We start from the raw sequence: 9597 nt of genomic DNA on the forward strand, positions 1-9597 counted from the left end.
AAACTTTTAAGTAAAAATTGACCAGGCATGGTAAAATTACTTCCCCAACTATGAATTATTTGTCTTTACACATATGTTTAAACTTCTAGAAAAATTTCAATTAAATGATTTATATTTCATAAGACCCAAAAACTAATTATGATTAAAGAGTCTTTCCTAATACTAACATTCTTAATTATCGAAATAGATAAAGAGAATTGAAGTTGTGACAAAATTTTAACTAAGCCCTTAAATTTTACTAAGCTCACACAGTCAATTTTAATTGAAGAACTTTATTATTATTATTATTTTAATAGGTAATGAGCCAAAGTCGAGATTATTTATTATTTGTTGAGGTTAATTATTATAATGTGTTAAGCTTAAGTGGACTCAAACCTAAGACCTCTCAGATAAGGGTCACAAATTACCATTGTGTTGTAGACTTTTGCCTTTAATCAAAATATTAAAAATTCTTTAAGTAAAAAATCACCAAGCAAAAAAAATTAAGTCTCAAACTATGAGTTTTTTTATCTTCATATCTACTCTTAAACCTGATAGCAAATCTCAATTAAATATTTTACAAGACTCAAAAAAAAATGATTATGATTAAAGAGGCTTTCCTACTGCCAACATTCTTAATTCCTAAAATAGCTATTATAAAAAATGAATCCACCAATCATGGCAAAACTCTATCCCTAGTAGAAATGGTCATAAGACAACTTAGAAGAAGTCAATTTATTGAAAGGCAATCATATAACTTAGAATAAGACTTCAAACTATATTATTTAAAACACCAAACATAAAGAACCTTTGCTGAGTACCAATATTATAAATTCTTTCAACATTCTTAATTCCTAAAATAGCTATTATAAAATTTGAATCCACCAACCACGGGAAAACTCTAGCCCTAATAGAAATGGTCATAAGACAACTTAAGATAAGACAAATTATTGAAAGATAGTCATATAACTTCGAATAAGACTTCAAAATAGATTCTTTAAATATCAAATATAAATTTTTTTGGTTTAATACCAACATGATAATTCTTTAAATACCGTACATTATAAAATTGCATTCTTAATTACAAACTTTTTGTCTTTACATCGAGTGAGACAAACAAATCTCAATTAACTACTTTACAACTCAAAAATCAATTATGATTAAAGACAAATATCAACAATTAGCCAGGCGAAATACCATACATTATAAAATTGCATTCTTAATTACAAACGTTTTGTCTTTACATCGAGTGAGACAAACAAATCTCAATTAACTACTTTACAACTCAAAAATCAATTATGATGAAAGACAAATATCAACAATTAGCCAGGCGAAACTCTTAGAAAAGACAATTTATTGAAAGAACCCAATATGACTTTATGATGTAACTTAGGATAAGACTTCAAGATGAAACAATAATACTTTTCAATGTTCATCCCTTGAGCCCCATATAGTCCCTTCCCCATCACATTCATTTATCCATTCACAGTCTTAAAACGTAGTACAACATTTCATAGGGAAACAATTCAATCCTCTAGAACACTCTGGGCTTGGCAACGATGACGGAATGATTTAAGATATGGAGACTGAACTGCCTATCCTTCTCAGTGGTGTCAACATGAGCCTGCCCGGGGGGAGGAAGGAGCTTGAAGTTTTGAACGAGGTGGCCAAGAACAAGACCAAGGATGGGCAACGCTAGGATGATCCTCGGGCAGCTGCGGCGGCCCACGCCGAAAGGAAGGTAGCGGCAATCGTTGCCATTGGCCTCCGTCTTCTTCTCTTCCTCCAAAAATCTCTTGGGCCGGAACTCCTCCGGCTTCTTCCACTCCGCCGGGTTGTTCGCCAGAAACCACGCGTTAACCAGGATTTTACTCTCGGCGAGGATGTCGTAGCCGTCGAGCTTCGCTTCATGCAGGTTCATGTGCGGCACCAGCAGCGGGATCGCCATGCACAGTCGCAGTGTCTCCTTCACCACCGCCTGCAAATATGGTAGATTCGCTATGTCTGGCTCCGTGATCTGGATTCCTAAGCCCAGTACGATGTCTAGCTCCTCTCGTAGCTTCTTCTGGATCTGTGGGTGGTTCACCAGCTCTGCTATGCCCCACTCTATTGAGGCCTGCTTCTTTTGGTGAATGAGCGGGCAAAGTAATAACCCCTTCTCACAGGCGCGAGTGCAAATTAAAAAATGAAATTCAAATCTAACTGCAGCTGTCCCTATCACCGTCTAACCGCAGCTGTCCCTATCACTCGCGAGAGTTAAAAAGATCCGTAATGGGAAACGGAATAGGGACAGAATGTTGGATGGGCCCACACCAGCTACCTAAGCAGTCAAAGCTTAGTGTGTGATGGTTAAGCCTGGCCAATTTTGAGTAGGATTGAAAATTTGGTGCAGGCTCCGTGGCAACTAAGGATGTTGACTATTGATGGATGCCCTAAATTACAAATAATTCCAAAATCCATAGGACTTCTAAAGAATTTGACTCACGTCTCTCTCAGTTGTAACAGCAAGTTGAAGGGTCTTCCAGAGGAATTTTGCTGTCTTCAGTCGTTGGAGCATCTGCAGTTAACTTACTGTTGTAATCTAAAAGTACTGCCTAAAAGTTTTAGTGAATTAGGCAAACTTCGGCATCTAGATTTGAGCGGTTTAAGAAATTTGAGGATGTTGCCTGATCCATTTAAGCGGCTGAAGTTGCTGCAACATCTTATTCTAAAGGGGTGTTGTAGGCTCTGCGTACAGCCAGACATCATGCAGAACATGACATGTTTGGAGTATTTCAATATCAATGGTTGCAGCGAATTGAAGGAGCTCTCCATTCACATCACAAATCAGATCGACTTGAAGGAGCTCTATGCAGAGTACATCTGTTTAAGGAGACTGCCAATGGACATTGGTAAACTTAGCAACTTGAGAGTGATGAAGATCGCTTCGCAAGCATTAGCAGAGACTTTTGGGGATCTGAATCATTTAGAGCATCTCGAATTAACAAGCTTAGGAGTGGAGTCATTACCAGAGTCATTTAAGCAGCTGAATAATCTTCAGACCCTGAAAATAAGAAAATCCCGAATCAGAGAAATGGATTTTGGGAGGGGGAGAATACACTTCTTCATTGTGCAACCTCCAGAAGATCAAACCGAGTGAAACAGAAGTGTGCAGGATTCCAATTTCTGAAGAATGCTGTCCACGCCTTAAAATTGTCAAAGTTCTGTTCGGTAGCTGTTTAAGGGAGGCTAAGATCCTTCCAACTACTGTGGAGGAAATAGATATTCACGATTGCCCAGAATTGATTACGTTTCTAATTTCTACAAAACCAGCTGCTCTGAAAACAATTGATCTGTACCATCTTCAGAAAATTAAGAACATAGAAAATTTACAAGGCTGTACATTATTGGAGCAGATGATAATAAGGGACTGTCCACAGTTGAATGCACTTCCAAATTTTGGAAGATTGGTTTCTCTTAAAAAAATTGTATTGGAAGGTCTTCACGACATTGAGAGCGTAGATGGTCTCCACCAGTGCACATCATTGGAGTATTTAACTATAAATGACTCTCCACAGTTGAGTGTACTTTCATGTTTTGAAAAACTAGCTTCTCTATATTATGTTTCACTGCTCAGTCTTCCCAAAATTGAGAAGATAGAAGGTTTACAATACTGCACATCATTGAAGGATATCCGAATAATAAGCTGTCTAGAGTTGAATGTGCTTCCAAGTTTTGAAAAATTAGCTTCTCTGAATAAAGTTGTACTTGAAAGCCTTGACAAAATTAAACAGATAGAGGGTTTTCAGCACTGTACATCATTGATGGATGCAAGTATAATCAGCTGCCCACAGTTGAGTGTCCTTCAAAGTTTTGCAAAATCAGCTTCCCTGAACAATTTTGAACCGACGAATCTTCCCAAAATTGAGAAGATAGATGGTTTACAAAACTGTACATCATTGAATTGTATAACAATAATGGACTGTCCGCAGTTGAGTGTGCTTGTATCTTTTGGAAACTCAGCTTCTCTCGGTGAATTTAGAGTGAAAAAGTGCAAGAAAGTGGTGAAGTTAGACTGTTTACAGCACTGCTCAGCATTGAGGGAACTGGAGGTAGAAAATACATGTTTGGGGTTCCATCCATATAGAGTTTGCGGCAGATGCAAGTCCTTGAGCCTTGGATTCCAGAGGTAACGTCTAACTGTTATTAAAAGTTATGAATTCTAATTATTTTCATCATTTACCTATGTTGTATTTATCTCTTCTTTTCCTTTTCGGGCAGAAACAGAAGTGCCCAGCAAGACTAGGGGTGATAATACATACGAGGGCAATACGTGACACGGTGTCAGTTATAAACCATCCAGACTTTCCCAGTCTTCCTGTCATTCGCTCATTTCAGAAGAAAAAAATCCCTTCCTTTCGCTCCTCGCGGAATGCGTGCCTAACATTAAAAGGGCGAGGAAAGTTTTCTTCCGAATGGAATGCCGCAATGCTGTATTTGGTCATCAATTGCGTCTCTCTAAATAGGGATTCGAATATATGGCTCGATGGTGGGTATTCGTTTCGTCAAGTTGAGATGGAAGATGGCAAATGGATATTGATAACTCTCTTTTCACCTGTGAAGTCCGATAGAGTCTCAATGAGGAAGGCGGACTCCACGGGTTCAATTGAAGTCGAAAAGGGAATGCTTTTGATGGGAGACGAAAATGATGTTAGGGAGGCTTTCTGGCGCACGGTAGCACGCGTCGGACATTGATATTCTTCGTCAAACAAATTGACAATAATGAAACCGATGATTAAATTTGCTTCCTATTAATGGTCATACTATCCAGAATAAAATATATTAGGATCATGATTGTATTTATGAAACTTGGAAATGTTTATGATTTGTTTGGAGAGGTAATAATTTGGTATTATCTTTTTAGCTTTTTATTCAATATTTCTATTTAATTTTATATATAATATTAATATAATCAAAACAAAATTTAAATATATTATTATCATTCACTTTAGTTTAAATATTTATATTTTTTTAATAACTGTTGAAATAAATTAGTTACTGTAACAACCTTTATGACACTACCATCTCTAGATAAATTGTATAGTTGACCAATTTTTAAAAAATCTAAAGCATAATGGATTTTTCGTAAATCTGAAAAAAAAAAAATTGACTTTGTTTTGTCGCCTACGTACATGCATGCATGGAGATCGACAATCATGTGCAATTAATGAATAAAACAAATACACTATAGATTGTTTTAATGATTAATATAATATAAATTTCATATGTCTTGTATAATTTAAATAAATTTATAATTGAATATAATTTAGATTTGGTACATTTTTTAATTTAAATAAATTTATAATTTTATATGAATATTTAATGAGTTGTTAATAGGAATCAAATATTATCATTACTTCATGTACATAAATTCATTTGAGAATTATTAAAATAAAAATATAATGTTCTTTACATTATTTAAATAAATTAATAATTTTTTTATAATTTTAAATTTTTTTTCTAATTTTTTTTTTTATAAAAATAATATTTATAAAATTGATGGCCTAAGATTTTTAAATTATTTAAAGACAATGTATTATATATTTATAATTTATAGAAATGTTATTTTCTACACTTTCACTTTTTACATTGCAATGTACATTTATAAATATTCAACTACATATGAAATTATAGGTTTATAAACATCTAAATATTTTTAAATAATATAATATTTGGATTTTAACTTGTTTCAAAATATTTAGATTGTGTATTAGTATTTTCTTTTAAAGTTTTGTTTCGAAATAAGCAATTTTATTACATATTTAGGAGTATCAAAGTTTTGTTAAAGATTTTTTATTACATGTTTGAAAATAGACTTATATTTTACTTTAAATTTCACTAATGTGAACATAAGACTTAAAAAATAATTAAATTATTCATATATATTGTCTCAAGTTATTTAATTTAAAAATTTAATATGAAAAAATATAATGATATGTTATTATTAAAATAAAATCAAAATTTTAACTTTTTAAAATTTAATATTATTTCCAATAGAAGGAAATAAATTAAAAAAATATTTATATAAAATTATTTAAATAAAATAAAAGAATATGCCAAATCTATTAACTCCTAAAATAATCTCTATCATACAATTTATAAGTTCTGACAATATTTAGTTTTGCTTAGCAAATGCCGATACAAATAATAAGGTGCATGTCAATGTCTATGCATGTATCTACTTAAGGGATGACATCCACCAGCACAAATATGTTCTACCATAGCCGGTGCCTTTTTATTGTGGGTAGAAGTAAGAGAAGGTTTTTAGACTCTGCAACAAACATGTGCAGACATCGACAATTGAGACATTTGAGGGATTTTATGTGTGATTACGAGTTATAAGAGAAAAGAAAATCTCTTTGAAGGATGTAAATCGCTCTATGTCCTAAAATTGTTTGAAATTGTTTGGGCATATGGTAACTAAGAATATTTTTAAAAAAATGTTCTTGTGCAGATTTCAAGATTTGCATTCTTATAGAGATAATCGTTTATTTTGAAGGGAAGCATTTGATACAGCTCTTTGTGTGACTGTAATATGTATTTCTAAATTTATTGAGCTATTAATATGGCTGGTACTCAGATGTATAATGTTCAATGGTTAGTAAAATGTGTCATGATGCGTGGAGTAGAAACACAAGAAAATCTATAAATCAAAATAACAATGAAAAATAGAGTGGATATAATTACACATGATACAATTCTAAGAAAATTTAGTTGATTGATTAGGCTTCATTTTCAAAATTTCATATTTGTGTGATTGTATGTTTTAGTATTTGAAAACTTGATTGAGTTGTTAATAAACTATTGCTAAGATGTCTAATGTTCAATGGTTAGCAAAAAATTACATGAGCTATTGGAAATGTGCGATGAAGTGATTTTATAAATAAAATATTTATTTGGACTAGAAATAGTATAGACAATATTTGAAAGAAACAACAAGTTAAAAGTGATGTTAAAAATGAAGGAAGAGATAACATGAATGACCATATTCCTAAATTGATATACTTAAGATATCAACTTGTAATGGTGAAGATTGAGTATTGAACTCTAAAATGATTTTTAAAAAACTTAATTGAAATTCTTTGTGACCTGTATAATGATTTCATTTGTTTACTAGAACTAATTGAAAATTTGCAGAATATTAAACTATCAAAAGTGTATGATACTTTGTTGAATGAAGGGGGAAGTCTTCAAAAAAATTCTAGTGATTCTAGCTAGAGTCAAGTACCAAGGGGTTAGAGGAAAATGCAAGATTTACAATCAAAGTAAATGATATCAAAATCAAAAATCAAATCATTAAGAGAACCAATAAATAAATAATTAAAGGTAGTGGTAATAACAAAGGGATCATTAAACTAAACAAAATTATAAAGGTAGGAAAAATGAATGGAGAAACCAATGAAAAATGAATTTGAAAGGAAAAAGTACTATCATATATTATGACTATTAAAAAAAAGAAAGACATTAAAAGTTATTAATGTTCTAAGAAATCACAAAAAATGAATTATCTATAAAAGAAATAAAAAAAATTCTCAAGAAGAAGGTGATCATCATATAATTATAGCTTCTTTATCTTTTTATAGAAATTCAAATAATGCATGAATATTGATGTAGTACTAGTTAACATACAATAAAAATATTTTTAGGTCATTAGAAAAAACACAAGATGTAAGAATGTTTCTTAGTGATGATAGTACACTAAAGATTGAAAGAAGAGGTACAATTATAATAAAAGGAAATCATGGTAAACATTTGAAAATAGCTCATATGAATCTTTTAGGTCTATGTTAATCAAAGATCTTCCTTTAGGGAATCAAATAACTCAACGTGGTTATAAGGAAAACTTCTATCAAAAATCCCACATCGAACAAAGGAGCTAGGTACATTTTGACATTCATTGATGACTTTTCTAGGAAACTTTGGGAATACTTACTGAAAACAAAGAATGAAATATATATAGAAAATCTGAAGCGTTTAAAATCTCAAGCGTAGAAAATGATCATTTTGTGAGTATCCACTTGAGAGAAATGATTATTAGAAGTAATCCTTAGCAAAATGGTGTGTATAAGACGGAATTTAAGATTTAATAAGATGACAGGTTATATGATACAATCTAAGGATCTTCCGTTGTTTCCCTTGTTTTAAAAATTAAGGAAGCCTCTACATGGTTTGAAAATATCCAAGGTTTTTATATGTTCAAATTGATGAATAGTTGTGATCTCAATGCTTTTAATTTTCATGATTAATTTTTAGATTTTTTTCTTTTTTCTTTTGTGGAGGATTACGTGCCGGCTCTTAAATTCAAAGTTTGAAAAGAACCTTTTAAACGGAATAGTTTACTGTTTTCAGTGATGAAAGTATGCGAACGGCTTAAACATCACACACTAAGGCTTGATTCCTAGTGTAAAAGTGTTAAATAGTCAAAGTTTGACTTACTTTTCCAGGCTTAATTTCTTCCTTAATGTATGATGTTTAAGGCTGGCTGAAAGTAGAAGGGATGTCGTAGATTTTTGTCACATATTCCACCTTGTTTTGGATTCCATGAGGCACAACATATAAGCCGTCCATTTCTGTCTGAAGACAAACAACAGAGACATATTAGACGTTAGACCAAACATGGGCAATCCGCAACGTAATTAAAAGGAGAAATGTGAACTTCTTACTGGCTCTCCAATGTGAATTCCTTGTCTTTCACCAGTCAGATAAACCAAGGAGTCCGAGTAAAAGTGTGTAGTGGAATCGAGGGAAGGAGAAGGGGCACTGGTTGTGTTCTGGTCGAATGATCCTGCTACCTTCTCTGACATTTCTGAATCGAAAGCTGGTAGGCGCAACCCCAGTGTTTCACGCATTTCCCTTTGATATATCCCCACAGCAATTGGGTCCTGAAACCTGCATTCAATTTAACGGCTTGCGACGGTCATCAATGTCACTATTTCCGATCTGAGCAAAACGCGGCATTGTATTCAACATTTAACTAATTGCGGTGGCCATCAATTGAATTAGAGGCATCTTTTGTGATACCCACCATCGGAATCTATCGACAGCTGATCTGTCATCCGCAGTGTCTTCAAAGGCTTCATACCATGTTGCGCTGATTACAAATCTGATAGATCCCCTTGACATTTCTGAAAATCATGGACACCATCCCTCTCCACCTATTCTGCCATTGTAGAATGAACATATATAAATATAATTTAGATTTCATACATTTTTAAATTTAAATGAATTTCTAATATTTATATGAATATTTAATGAATTGTTAATAGAAATCAAATATTATTATTACTTCATGTACATAAATTCACTTAAGAATTATTAAAATAATATTATAATAGTTCAGTATATTCTTTTAATTATTTAAATAAATTTATAATTTTAAATGATTTTTTCTAAATTTCTTCTTTCAAATAATCTTTATAAAATTGATGACTTAAGATTTTTAATTTTTTTTAAGACAAAGTTTTATATTTGTATAATTTATAAAATGTTATTTTCTACACTTTCACTTTTTACATTGCAATGTACATTTATAAATATTTAACTACATATGGAATTATAGGTTTATAAACATACTTCTAA

General features: G+C 32.1%; 2 pseudogenes; both read right to left on the minus strand.

Moving 5' to 3' along the window:
* Positions 1-1322: 1322 nt before the first annotated feature.
* On the minus strand, positions 1323-2536 carry LOC149546224 (trans-cinnamate 4-monooxygenase C4H2 pseudogene; annotated as a pseudogene).
* Positions 2537-8490: 5954 nt separating this feature from the next.
* Positions 8491-9141, minus strand: LOC149546225 (coniferin beta-glucosidase pseudogene; annotated as a pseudogene).
* Between the last annotated feature and the right edge of the window lie 456 nt (positions 9142-9597).

This window comes from Cupressus sempervirens, chromosome 7 (genome assembly GCF_028749045.1).
Source record: "Cupressus sempervirens isolate cs-2001-9-10 chromosome 7, ASM2874904v1, whole genome shotgun sequence".
NCBI classification, from domain to species: domain Eukaryota; kingdom Viridiplantae; phylum Streptophyta; class Pinopsida; order Cupressales; family Cupressaceae; genus Cupressus; species Cupressus sempervirens.